The sequence below is a fragment of the Cetorhinus maximus genome, chromosome 23, assembly GCF_964194155.1.
Source record: "Cetorhinus maximus chromosome 23, sCetMax3.hap1.1, whole genome shotgun sequence".
Lineage (NCBI taxonomy): Eukaryota > Metazoa > Chordata > Chondrichthyes > Lamniformes > Cetorhinidae > Cetorhinus > Cetorhinus maximus.
Window position 1 is genome coordinate 61,765,088 of NC_135901.1, and position 11,786 is coordinate 61,776,873.

At 43.2% G+C, this 11,786-nt stretch overlaps 1 non-coding gene across 1 annotated transcript; it reads left to right on the forward strand.

Moving 5' to 3' along the window:
- The first annotated feature begins 2,173 nt into the window (after positions 1 to 2,173).
- On the forward strand, positions 2,174 to 2,246 carry trnak-cuu (transfer RNA lysine (anticodon CUU)). Its single transcript has one exon. It is a non-coding gene; the product is annotated as a tRNA-Lys (tRNA).
- The last annotated feature ends 9,540 nt before the right edge of the window (positions 2,247 to 11,786 follow it).

Below are 11,786 nucleotides of genomic sequence, written 5' to 3' on the forward strand. Positions count from 1 at the left end.
TGACATGTTTTATCATGAATATTCAATTCGAATATAATGAGAAAACATTTAGACCTACCATGTACCTACGTCATTTGCAATCTATGAAGTTAATAGATTCAAACAAACCCATCAATAATTCTCTTCCTCAGCTCCACAGTGAGGGAAACAGGGAAAAGCAGAAAAGCAGCAATATTCCGGCCCTGCACTTTCCAATCGCCCGCTGCCAGCAGAAAGCAACGACTGCAGCTTCAATCAGCGGGTTACTGCCCATTACTGGGACACAAGATACTCCAACCAGGGCCAAACCTCCCAATATACCGAGCACAGGCTCAGGAAAACACAGGTAGATTATATCCCGATCACTAAGCCTCCGAGCAGCATTTACAGAATACCCAAGTGAGTGAGCCACAAATAAAAGTCAGACCAACTTTCTAAATATTTTCATTGTAAAATTCCTTCTTTTTACTGAAAAGCTGACTGTTGTGAATCTGAGAATGAGCACCATAGGATTAGTGTTACCGAGTGACTTGTTTTCCATTGTTTATCCAACAGGTTTGCAATTCAATTTGTGTTGGATACTGAAGCGAATCTGATTTCAAAATGAGGTCACAAAGCAGCTAAATATTAAATCCAGGAACAGATCCTGAGGAAAATGGATCACAGTGTTTGGAAGGAGATGCAGCTGAGAAGCGAAAACTGTGAATAATGTTATTGATGATAGAGTGGAAAGCAGTGGGCCCTTGGTCAGTTTCATGGCCGAGTGGTTAAATGAATGGTTTCATAATCAGTTGGGGTTTCCCCAGGGAGAGTCAAATCTTACCGACTGTGGTTCTCATTATTGCTGATTTCAACCAGGTGTCTACAGATCTATCGGGTCAATGGGAGGAAAAGCATTCTAAAATCCACTTTTGCTCTGAAGCCATACGGACTCGAATCGTTAACTCAGTTTCTTTCTCCACAGGAGCTGCGAGACCAGCTGAGTTTTTCCAGAATTTTCTGTGTTTATGTCATATTTTCAGCATCCACAGCATTTTATTTTTATCCAAAAATTCTCGTGGTTTTTAGGCTCGAAGGGAATGAAGGGCCATCGGAATTGGGTGGCAAATTGCTGTTGGGACTGGAGATCCGCCATAATCTTATAAAGTGACCGAGGAGGCTTGTGGGGCCTTATGACGTATTGTTGCTGCTTTGCTTCTGTTCTATTTCAGTATCAATACCAGCCAAGGCGATGGGGAGTAACAGCCTGAGCTTGATAGTGTGGCCGAGCAGTCTAAGGTGCTAGATTGTACTTCTACTTTCTGTAGAGGGATCGGTTTGAAGCTTACATTGGCCAAAATTGCACTTTCAGAACTCCCATTAATCGAAGAAGTGCCAGCCTAAAGTTGAAGCAGGCGTGTGCAGTGTTTCACTTAAACAGGAAGAGCGAGGAGAGACAATACAAGAATAAATTGCTGTGGAGAAAAGGCGGGTTGTCAAAGTCGCTGAATTCCTCTTCCATCGGCCACCAGAGGCCGCATGTCCTCCTCCTCTGCTTTCCCCATCTATGCTTGTATACCATAAGGCCAGTCGTCATCGCCGAGTGGTTAAAGCCATTGAGTCCAAATACATTGCTCTTTCTCGTTTTTTACTATGCCTGGTTTTAACTGTGTCTACAGAGTTAATTATCGGTTAAATTGAATAAAATCCATCCAAACACTCGGGAGTTTTCCTATTTCTGTTCATTCACGAAACTTGCAGTTGGAACTGGCAAAAAAATGTTATTGTCATGCTTGCTGTCTGGGTGTTTGTCTCTCCTTAGAAACAATCCCTTGCCCTCTGCCACACTCGGTGTATATGTCTGTTTGTGTTCCTCCGTGTGTGTCAATGTGCTTCAGTTCCCGAGGGGGTGAGCCCATTTTTACCAGCATAAACCTTATTCACAATAGTTGTGCAGCTTCATCATAAAATGTTACAGGGAAAAATATCAGGATGAAAGATGTAAGAGGAATTTGCAATGTTTGGAAGGAGGTGCAGCTAAGAAGTGGAAGATGTGAACGATGTTATTGATGATTGAGAGGAATGCATTGCAACCTAGGGGCTTTTGCTGGTCGATCACCTTCTACACTTTGAAATTCAGAACAAGCTGAAGCTCCAGGTGGAAAGCAACAGTTGTTTACATGTATGTTGGCATATGGAGCTTTTTCTTCCGCATACCCGGCTAGCTCAGTTGGTAGAGCATGAGACTCTTAATCTCAGGGTTGTGGGTTCGAGCCCCACCTTGGGCGCTGTGGCATTTTTTAAAATCTTGCTGCTTTTAAGGGAAAACACCAACCGAATCTCTGCGGCAGCTGTGAAACTTACAAGGCAGACATTAACCACTAAAAGCAACCGATGCATATAAAATTCAAAGCAATTTCATGTTGTATCTCTTTCTGCTTCTGTCCCTGCCTCTCGTCCAGCTCCCTCTGTCCTTTCAGCTCCCGGGTCAATTAGCTGCTTGATGCAGAGACAGTCAGTACATGGGAATGTAAGACACAATAAGATAGGTTTGCAGACCATAGAGTAAAAAGACATCAGGATCTCATCTTCTCCTAGATGCTGATTACAGGAATGTGCACAGTGCCCATTACCGACAGTCACACTCTCCTTCCAGTCTTGTGTAGGTTGTTCAGCTTTCAAATTGTTCATATTTTCACACTGCGTTTCAATGTGAAGAAAGCAGAGCTGTGATAAGCCTATATTGATCAGCAGATGTCCTGCAAGAAGGTACATACAGGATGATGGTAACAGTGCTCTTTGGACGCGGTGAGCTCCAGTGAAGGATTGGCACCATTAATGTGTCGCTCAATTAGTCTTGTGACAAATCTCGTGCTGGAAGTGACAAGGAAACTCATTGAATTTGCTCCGTGTTTTGGTTTCAAAAGAGCCGAATACAAGGTAAGATATTACATCTCGCTGGTCTGGACTATAAAATGGCAGAATTATTGTGAAAGCAGCCGTGGTGTTGGAAAACATAAAATTATACAAAGTTACAACATAGAAGGAGGTCTTTAGGCCCTGTGTACTGCTTTTAAAAAGCAGTTCTGATTGTTTGATCGATCAGGAGTAATATTTGTGCCAGCGCAAACAGGAGGCAGCAAAGTATATCCTTCTCCAACCCATATTTTTCCTCGCACCAACATCACTATGTAAACTGCTCTGCAACCAGCCCTTCTCTGGTCTTTCTTTCATTTCTTCACTCCACGTCTGTGTTTGTTCTCGTACTGTTCCCAATGTGACATTTTGAGCTCTGAGGCAAAAATTCAACTCCCCCTCCACTGACTCTGGTGCAGCTGTTAAATGTTTTCAATCAATAAGTTCGCAACACTCGTTTTTAAACATTTCACAAGATCAATAAATTTTCATTCCTTGACCGAGAACTCAACCCCACCTGAGGCGCTAAAAGCACCGAATCGTAACCACTGGACCACCAGAAAAGCTGTCAAGTTTTCTTCCGGAGTGGCTTATCTACGCTGCTTTTACCATTTAAAAAAATACTTCAGACCTCCTTTACCACAAAACTGCATATTTAGACTTAACACAAACCAATTCTTCAGCCAACAAGAACATTTGCTGTGAGCTGGAACATGACATCGACAATGAGGTGAAATAGTCCGACAAGCTGCTCATGTTCAACTTACAACTTCTAAAGCCCTCCAGCCTAACCACTGTGGGCCCAATGAAAGCTGTAAATCCGAGTCACGGGACACCAGAGGAACTACCAATAAGGCTTGAAATTTGGATTATGGAGCTACTTTTGACATTTTTTTTTCATTTTAGATCTCTTTCACCAGAGACAACTTTCTCCTGCCAAATGATCTGTTTGGGTTGAACACAAGTGACTTCTTCACCAATGAGAAGAACCATTGCTGTTAGCTGGAACATGAAATCGATACTTTCCCCCTTCAAGACAGTTCTTAAAGCCTCCCCCTTTGACCGAGCTTTTAGTCACCTGACTGAATATGTGACTCGGTGTCACACTTTGTTCTATAATGATCCTGGGGAACGCTTTGTGACGTTTCATTAGGTTAAAGATGCTTTTTAAGTTGTTGTTGTAGTCCATACATAGAAAGAGACAAACTCCTCTTGCATCTTTCATCCTGATATTTTTCTCTGTAACATTTTAATATGAAGTTGCACAACTAAAGTGAATAAAGTTTGTGATGGTTAAAAATGTGTTCACCCCCTCGGGGAACTGAACCACATCGACACACACAGAGGAACACACACAAACATATACACCGAGAGTGACAGAGGCCTGAGGAGAAACAAACACCCAGAAAACAAGGATGTCACCAACAGGTCTAATTATTGTTCCATTTCAGACAGAGATTATGGTGAATGCTTGCAGATGAACGGAAATGAAGAAACGAGGAAGGGAAGCAGGAGAACCACCCGAGAGTGGTTGGAAGGTTTTTATTCCATTTCCCCAATAATTAATTTTAATCTGGAGGCACCTAAAGGAAGGAGCAGCGAGGTCGGCAGGATTCAAGCCTTCATGGGGAGAGCGCAATGGATTTTAAATCCATTGTCTTCACCACTCAGCCATGATTACAGACCTTATATCGATTTTAACCTTTTTCATATAAAATCATAGACAGGTTTAACAGAGAGAGAGGACATTCGGCCCCACACATTCCCAGTCACCCTGCAATTCCTACTATCTCTCCTGGTTCATCCTGCCAGGAGGGACATCTTAATACGGCAACAACCACAAGCCCGGGCTCAGGTGAAGTGACTGAAAGAACAAAACAGCTGAAACGTTGATGGCTTGAGGATTCGAACCCATGAAAACAACGAAACCCAAGCCAATCTCGTTAAAACGTGGAACCACGCTGCCACCATCAACAGTAGACCAACCATTGCCTTGGGTGGTGTCGGCTCTGAATTAGAACATAACAAATAGGAGCAGAAATAGACCATTTTTCCCCTCAAGCACCTCATAGTGTCAGAGAATCAGAGCCAAGGCTACACCACAGATAGAGGCCATTCGGCCCGACTCATAGGAACAAAGGACTCAGGGACAGGAGTTGGCCATTCAGTCCTTTCAGCCTGCTTCACCATCCAATAAGATCATGGCTGATCAGGCTGTGGTCTCAACTCCTCTTTGCTGTCTGTCCCCACCTCACCCCCATAACTCTTGACCCACTTGTGTATCAAAAATCTGTCTAATTCTGCCTTGAATAAATTCAATGACCCTGCCTCTACTGCTTTCTGGGGAAAATAATTCCACAGACTAACGACCTCTGAGAGAATAAGAAAATCTGCTCATCTCCGTCTGAAAAGGGAGGCCTCTTACTCTTCTGGAAACTAACTCACCTGGTCCCACTCCCCCACCTTTTCCCCGGAGATCTGCATTTTCTGTACAATTCTCTGTTGAAATCCGCGATTGAATCTGCCTCCCTCACACTCTCAGGTGGTGCAATCCAGATCCTAACCACTCCCTGTGAAACAGAGAAACTCCTTTAGAATTATTGGTTTTGGGACAAGCGGAATACTTGGTAACAGACAAGGCACCAAAAGGCTCGAAGGGAGACGGCACCAGTTGTAGGGGATCTGGTTCCCAGTGACATGGATGTGTCTGCAGTGGGTGGGATCAGACTGTTTCCATGTATCCACAATGAATGTCTCACCCTTTATTTGGGAAGAGTAAAACTGAGAGGATAATTATCATTCGGGTAGCGGCAATCTGAAGCTTTCACTCGCTGAGCCATTGCTTTAGGATATCCTACAGCGTGCAGGCATTTTCCTTAAGTCTCTGTGGCGCAATTGGTCAGCCTGTTCGGCTGTGAGCTAAAAGGTTGGTGGTTCGAAACCACCCAGAGGCTAAGTTATAGCCATTTTCCCCCCCATCATTACTCATTAATTCTCTGGCTTGTTCTGGGACCCTGAAACCACAAGAAAACCCCCCCACGTTGAAAACTCACCTGTCGCCCACTGAGCTCCCACACGAAGCTTTGTTTATGGATATTCATTTCGGATATAACAAAGAATATGGACGATCATGAACCCCCATCTAAATCAATACAGATCAACGAGGCTATTGGATTGAAACAAGCCCATCAATTAATCGCTCTTTCTCAGCTCCACGGTGAGTGAGACAGGAAAAGGTAACAATATTCCAGCCCCGCACTCTCCAATCACCCACTGCCAGCGGAAACATCTTCTTATTTTGCTGAATGTTATCTTCAGAAATGGTGAAGAGCGAATCTAATGTGGCTGCAAGATCCAGCATTCAGTTCATATTCAACAACAAACAGGAATGGGAGCGATGCAACTTTTCCACACAGTTGGGTGATAATGTTTCCCCGAGCATCGAATGGAATAACTTACACATGCGAAATGAGCAGGGTAACTACAACGCTACAGGAACATTTTCCTGCCTGAATCCCAATGGAGCTGTCTGGAATGTTAAAAGGTGACGTCATGCTGCAGTACTTTGGGTCTTTGTTTTGAAGAAATGGAATTCGGCTGTTCTCATTAGGAATGCTGGAGACAGACTGATCAACAATGTCATCGTCAAGTGGCACAGCGCAGTAAGAGGTCCTTCCACCCATTATATTTATATCAGTTTTTTTTTACAAAGATCTTGCCAATTAGTCCCAATTTCCTTCTCTCTTTCCATTTATCAGAATTTTCTCCCTTTCAACCATTGCCAAATTCCTTTTCAAAGAAGTAGTTTCTGTAGAATCCATGAAGTTTGCCTTAATGAACATTTCCTTTACACAATGAAATTAAGAGTTGGAGTAGGGTTCTTTCTGCAGTTTTCGATATTAACATAAGTTATTTATGCAAATCATTTCATGGTGAACTTACAAAAGGTGTTTATTCTGATCAGACATGTCCTCAGTATTTTCTCAGTCATGATGACCATGAAACTATCACTGATATTGCCATATAAACCCATGTGATTCACCAGTCCTTTAGGGAATTCAATCGGTCGTCCTTACCTGGTCTGACTTGCATGTGACACCAGACCCACAGTGATGTGGTTGATTCTCAACTAACCTTTGAAATGGTTTAACAAGTTACACAGCTCAAGGGGATTTGGGGATGTGCAAAAATGCTGGCCAACGATGCTCATGAAAGAATTAAGAACCATGATGAAGTGCGATACAAAGTAATTTTGGACCATCTCTCCCAATGTCTCGTGTTCAATCACAGTATCAATTGCGTCTGTCTTTACGATGAAGCTAGTCTTTGGATCACACTGGTAGTCATCTTTCAGTCAGTAAGTAACTGTGAATTTGTATTTGTAAACTCATTAATTTCTGTTGTTGATGAAAGGAACTGCTAGTTTTTTGTGCCTAGTCAGTTTCACCCTTCCTCGTTTTGAGAATGCTTTTTACAGCTTTGCGAAGGGCAAATTTACTGTAGCAGCGAGATACTATATTCAGTTAATATTCAACAACAAATGTGAATTATGGAACTTTCTCTCACACTTGAATGTGTAAATTTCAATAATGTTTCTACCCATTTCCAGACAGGGGACCTTTGCATGTATGTGATAACCAATTGGTAACTACAGAAACAATGGGCAGAACCACAGGGACCGACTTAAAATATCAAACTGTGCAGCCTTACTGCACTTCCAAACCCTGTTTTATGGAAGTACAATTCGGCTGAAAAACATAGCCATGCGGCAGAGAAATTGATCTGACATTGGAATCATAAAATGACAGAGCACATCAGCAGGTCATTCAACACTTCACACATGCACAAACTATCTTACTGTAATTCGTCTCATTTTTTGTCTCTTTCTCATTACCGTGCCTTTTGGAGAAAATCATTCAAAGCCTGGTGAAGTGCCAATGTCACATGGCTGTGAGATAATGTATTCGGCTATTGCTTAGCAAGAAACAGGAATTGTACAACTTCTCACAATTAGATGATTCAGTTTTCAAAATATTTTTGCCAGCTTTCGAACCGGTGACCTTGCGCATCTGAAGTGAATGTGATAAACACTACTTGTTTATTTGTTAACTTATGGTATGTTGACATCGCTACACTACAGAAACAATGTGCAAGAAAAAGCCAAAGGGACTTGTATAGAATTTCAAACTGTGTAGACCCACTGCGCTGCAAGATCCTGTTTACCGGAATAGAACTGGGGTGTGACACTTTGGAAAGCTGCAGAGAAATTAATCTAATTGTAAACTGACACAGCTCATTAGGTGGGCATTCGACCCATCGGGTGTGCGCTTTCTTCAAAGAGCTATCAACTTAGTTCCAATATCATTCTCTTCCTTCATAACCCTGCAGTTTTTTTTCCCATTTCAAATAATCGCCCAATTCCCTTATGAAAACTCTGAGTTAAGAAAAACAATATTGGAAGAGGTGCAGGAGCTTCTGCAGTGTCCACGCTCAGTGTGTGAACATTAACAAAGTTACCCTGACCCAATGGCATGGAGAGTTGAACTGGGGATTCACATGTTGTCTTCGAAATAAAGAGGAATATTTATTTAAGCAATTGATTTCCTATTGAATATTTGAAAGAAGTTTATTCTGACCAAACATCTCCTCATTTTTCTCAGTCGATTTATACAATCGATTCCTCTTGCTGTACAAGCTGTTACAGACGCTGTTATAGAAAAGAGGGAAAGGTTTGCTACAGCTAAACAAAGGCCTGGTTAGATCACACCTGGAGGACTGTGTGTAGTTCTGGGAACCGCACCTTATAAAGGATCAATATTGGTCTTGGAAACAGGGCAGTGCTGATCCAGCAGAATGTCAGTTCTGGAATGTAAGTGGACATTCTCCCACCCGCAAATTGAGGTCATCCAAAACTGCTGCCTGTGTCTTCACTCACAGGAAGTCCCATTCTCCTATCACCCTCTACCCGCTGACTTACATTAGCTCCCGTTCAAAGAATGTATCTACTTCAAAATTTCTTAACCTTGTTTTCAAATCCCTCCTTGTTCTCGCCTCTCCCAATCTCTGTGATGTCCTCTAACCCCACAAGTCTCTGAGATATCTGTGTTCCTCTAATTCTGGCCTCTTGTACATTCCCAAACAGAATAGCTCCACCATTGGTGACCGTGGTTTCAGTTACCGAGGCCCCAATCTCTGGAATTCCCTCCCTAAACCACTCCGCCACGATCTCACTTTCCTCCTTTAAGACTCTTCTTAAAACCTACCTCTCCGACCAAGCTTTTGGTCACGTGGCCTAACATCTCCTTATGTGTGTCAGTGTCAGACTCTGTTATATAATGATCCTGTGAACTATCTTTGGCGGTTGAATTACGTTAAAGGCGCTATCTAAATATAAGCTGTTGTTGCAATGGGGCACACAGAGAAGGAGACAGACTCTTTTTGTACTTTTCACCCTGATAATTTTTGATCTGAAGATGCACAACTAACGTGAATAAAGTTTGTTCTGTTAAAAATGTGTCCTTTCCTTTGGGGAACTGAACCACATTGACAATCACACAGACGAACGGAAAGAAGAAACTATGGGAATGGTTTTGATTCCGTTTATAGAACAAAGAACAAAGAAAAGTACAGCACAGGAACAGGCCCTTCGGCCCTCCAAGCCTGCGCCGATCATATGGCCCGTCAACTAAAATATTTTGCACTTCCGGGGTCCGTATCCCTCTATTCCCATCCTATTCAACTATTTGTCAAGCTGCCTCTTGAACACCACTATCGTACCTGCTTCTACCACCTCCTCTGGCAGCAAATTCCAGACACTCACTACCCTCTGCGTAAAAAACTTACCCCGCACATCTCCTCTAAAGTTTTCTCCTCTCACCTTTAATCTATGTACCCCTAGTAATTGACTCTTCCACCCTGGGAAAAAGCTTCTGACTATCTACTCTGTCCATGCCACTCATAATTTTGTAAACTTCTATCAAGTCGCCCCTCAATCTCCGTCGCTCTAGTGAGAACAATCCGAGTTTCTCCAACCTCTCCTCATAACTAATAACCTCCAGACCAGGCAGCATCCTGGTAAACCTCCTCTGCACCCTCCCCAACGCCTCCATATCCTTCTGGTAATGTGGCGACCAGAATTGCATGCAATATTCCAAGTGTGGCCTAATCAAGGTTCTATACAGCTGCAGCATGACTTCCCAGCTTTTATACTCAATACCCCTGCCATTGAAGGCAAGCATGCCATATGCCTTCCTGACTACCTTATCCACCTGCGTTGCCACTTTCAGTGACCTGTGGACCTGTACACCCAGATCCCTCTGCCAGTCGATGCACTTAAGGGTTCTGCCATTTACTGTATAATTCCTGTCTGTATTAGACCTTCAAAAATGCATTACCTCGCATTTGTCCGGATTAAAATCCATCTGCCATTTCTCCGCCCAAGTCTCCAAACGATTTATATCCCGTTCTATCCATTGACAATCCTCTTCACTATCTGCAGCTCCTCCAACCTTAGTGTCGTCTGCAAACTGACTAATTAGCCCAGTTACATTTTCCTCCAAATCATTTATGTATACCACAAACAGCAAAGGTCCCAGCACTGATCCCTGCGGAACTCCACTAGTCACAGCTCTCCACTCAGAAAAGCACCCTTCCACTGCTATCCTTTGTCTTCTATGACCAAGCCAATTCTGTATCCATCTTGCCAGCTCACCTCTGATCCCGTGTGACTTTACCTTCTGTACCAGTCTGCCATGAGGGACCTTGTCAAAGGCCTTACTGAAAACCATGTATATAACATCCACTGTCCTTCCATCGTCGATCATCTTTGTCACTTCCTCGAAAAACTCGATCAAGTTAGTGAGACACGACTTCCCCTTGACAAAACCATGCTGCCCCTCATTTCCCTACCACTGACATAAGGCTCACCGGCCTGTAATTTCCTGGATTATCCCTGCTACCCTTCTTAAACAGTGGAACAACATTGGCCATTCTCCAGTCCTCTGGGACCTCATCTGTAGCCAGTGAGGATACAAAGATTTCTGTCAAGGCCCCAGCAATCTCCTCCCTTGCCTCCCTCAGTACTCTGGGGTAGATCCCATCTGGCCCTGGAGACTTATCCGCCTTAATATTCTTCAAGTCGCCTAACACCTCCTCTCTGTTGATCTCAACATGTTCCAGGCTATCTACACACTCTTCCCTAGACAAATCGACCGCTAAGTCCTTCTCTTTGGTGAATACTGATGAGAAGTATACATTTAGTATCTCTCCCATTTCTTCTGGCTCCACACACAAATTCCTACCTCTATCCCTGAGTGGGCCTACCTTTTCCCTGTCTACCCTCTTGCTATTTACATATGTATAAAAGGCCTTGGGATTTTCCTTAATCCTTGTTGCCAGTGACTTTTCATGACCCCTTTTAGCCATCCTGACTCCTTGCTTAAGTTTCTTCCTACTTGCTTTGTATTCTCCACGGGCTTCTTCTGTCCCCAGCCTTCTAGCCCTTACAAATGCTTCCATTTTCTTTTTGACTAATCTAATAATTAACTCCATAGGCACCTTATCAAAATCAGGAATAATGAGAACTGGAGCTGGTAGGATTTGGAAGTCTGTGAGGAGACCCCACAGGATTCCAACCCGATCCCCTTATCCACTCCACCGTGAACACAGGACCTGCACTGACGTCACTGATGTTTGTATAAAATCAGAAGCGGCTACATCAGACGGTCATTCAGCATGTCGTTCACAAGCCGAATCTCTGGAAGAGGAACTCAACTACTATAATTCCACACCCTACCTTTTCCGCACAGCAACTCATATTTGTATTGTCTTTCCTCTTTCTTCTTGACAAAATGCAGCACAGGACGCTCAATTTTCGGTGGTGTGTGTTTGTCCAAATGGGGCTGCTAAATGTT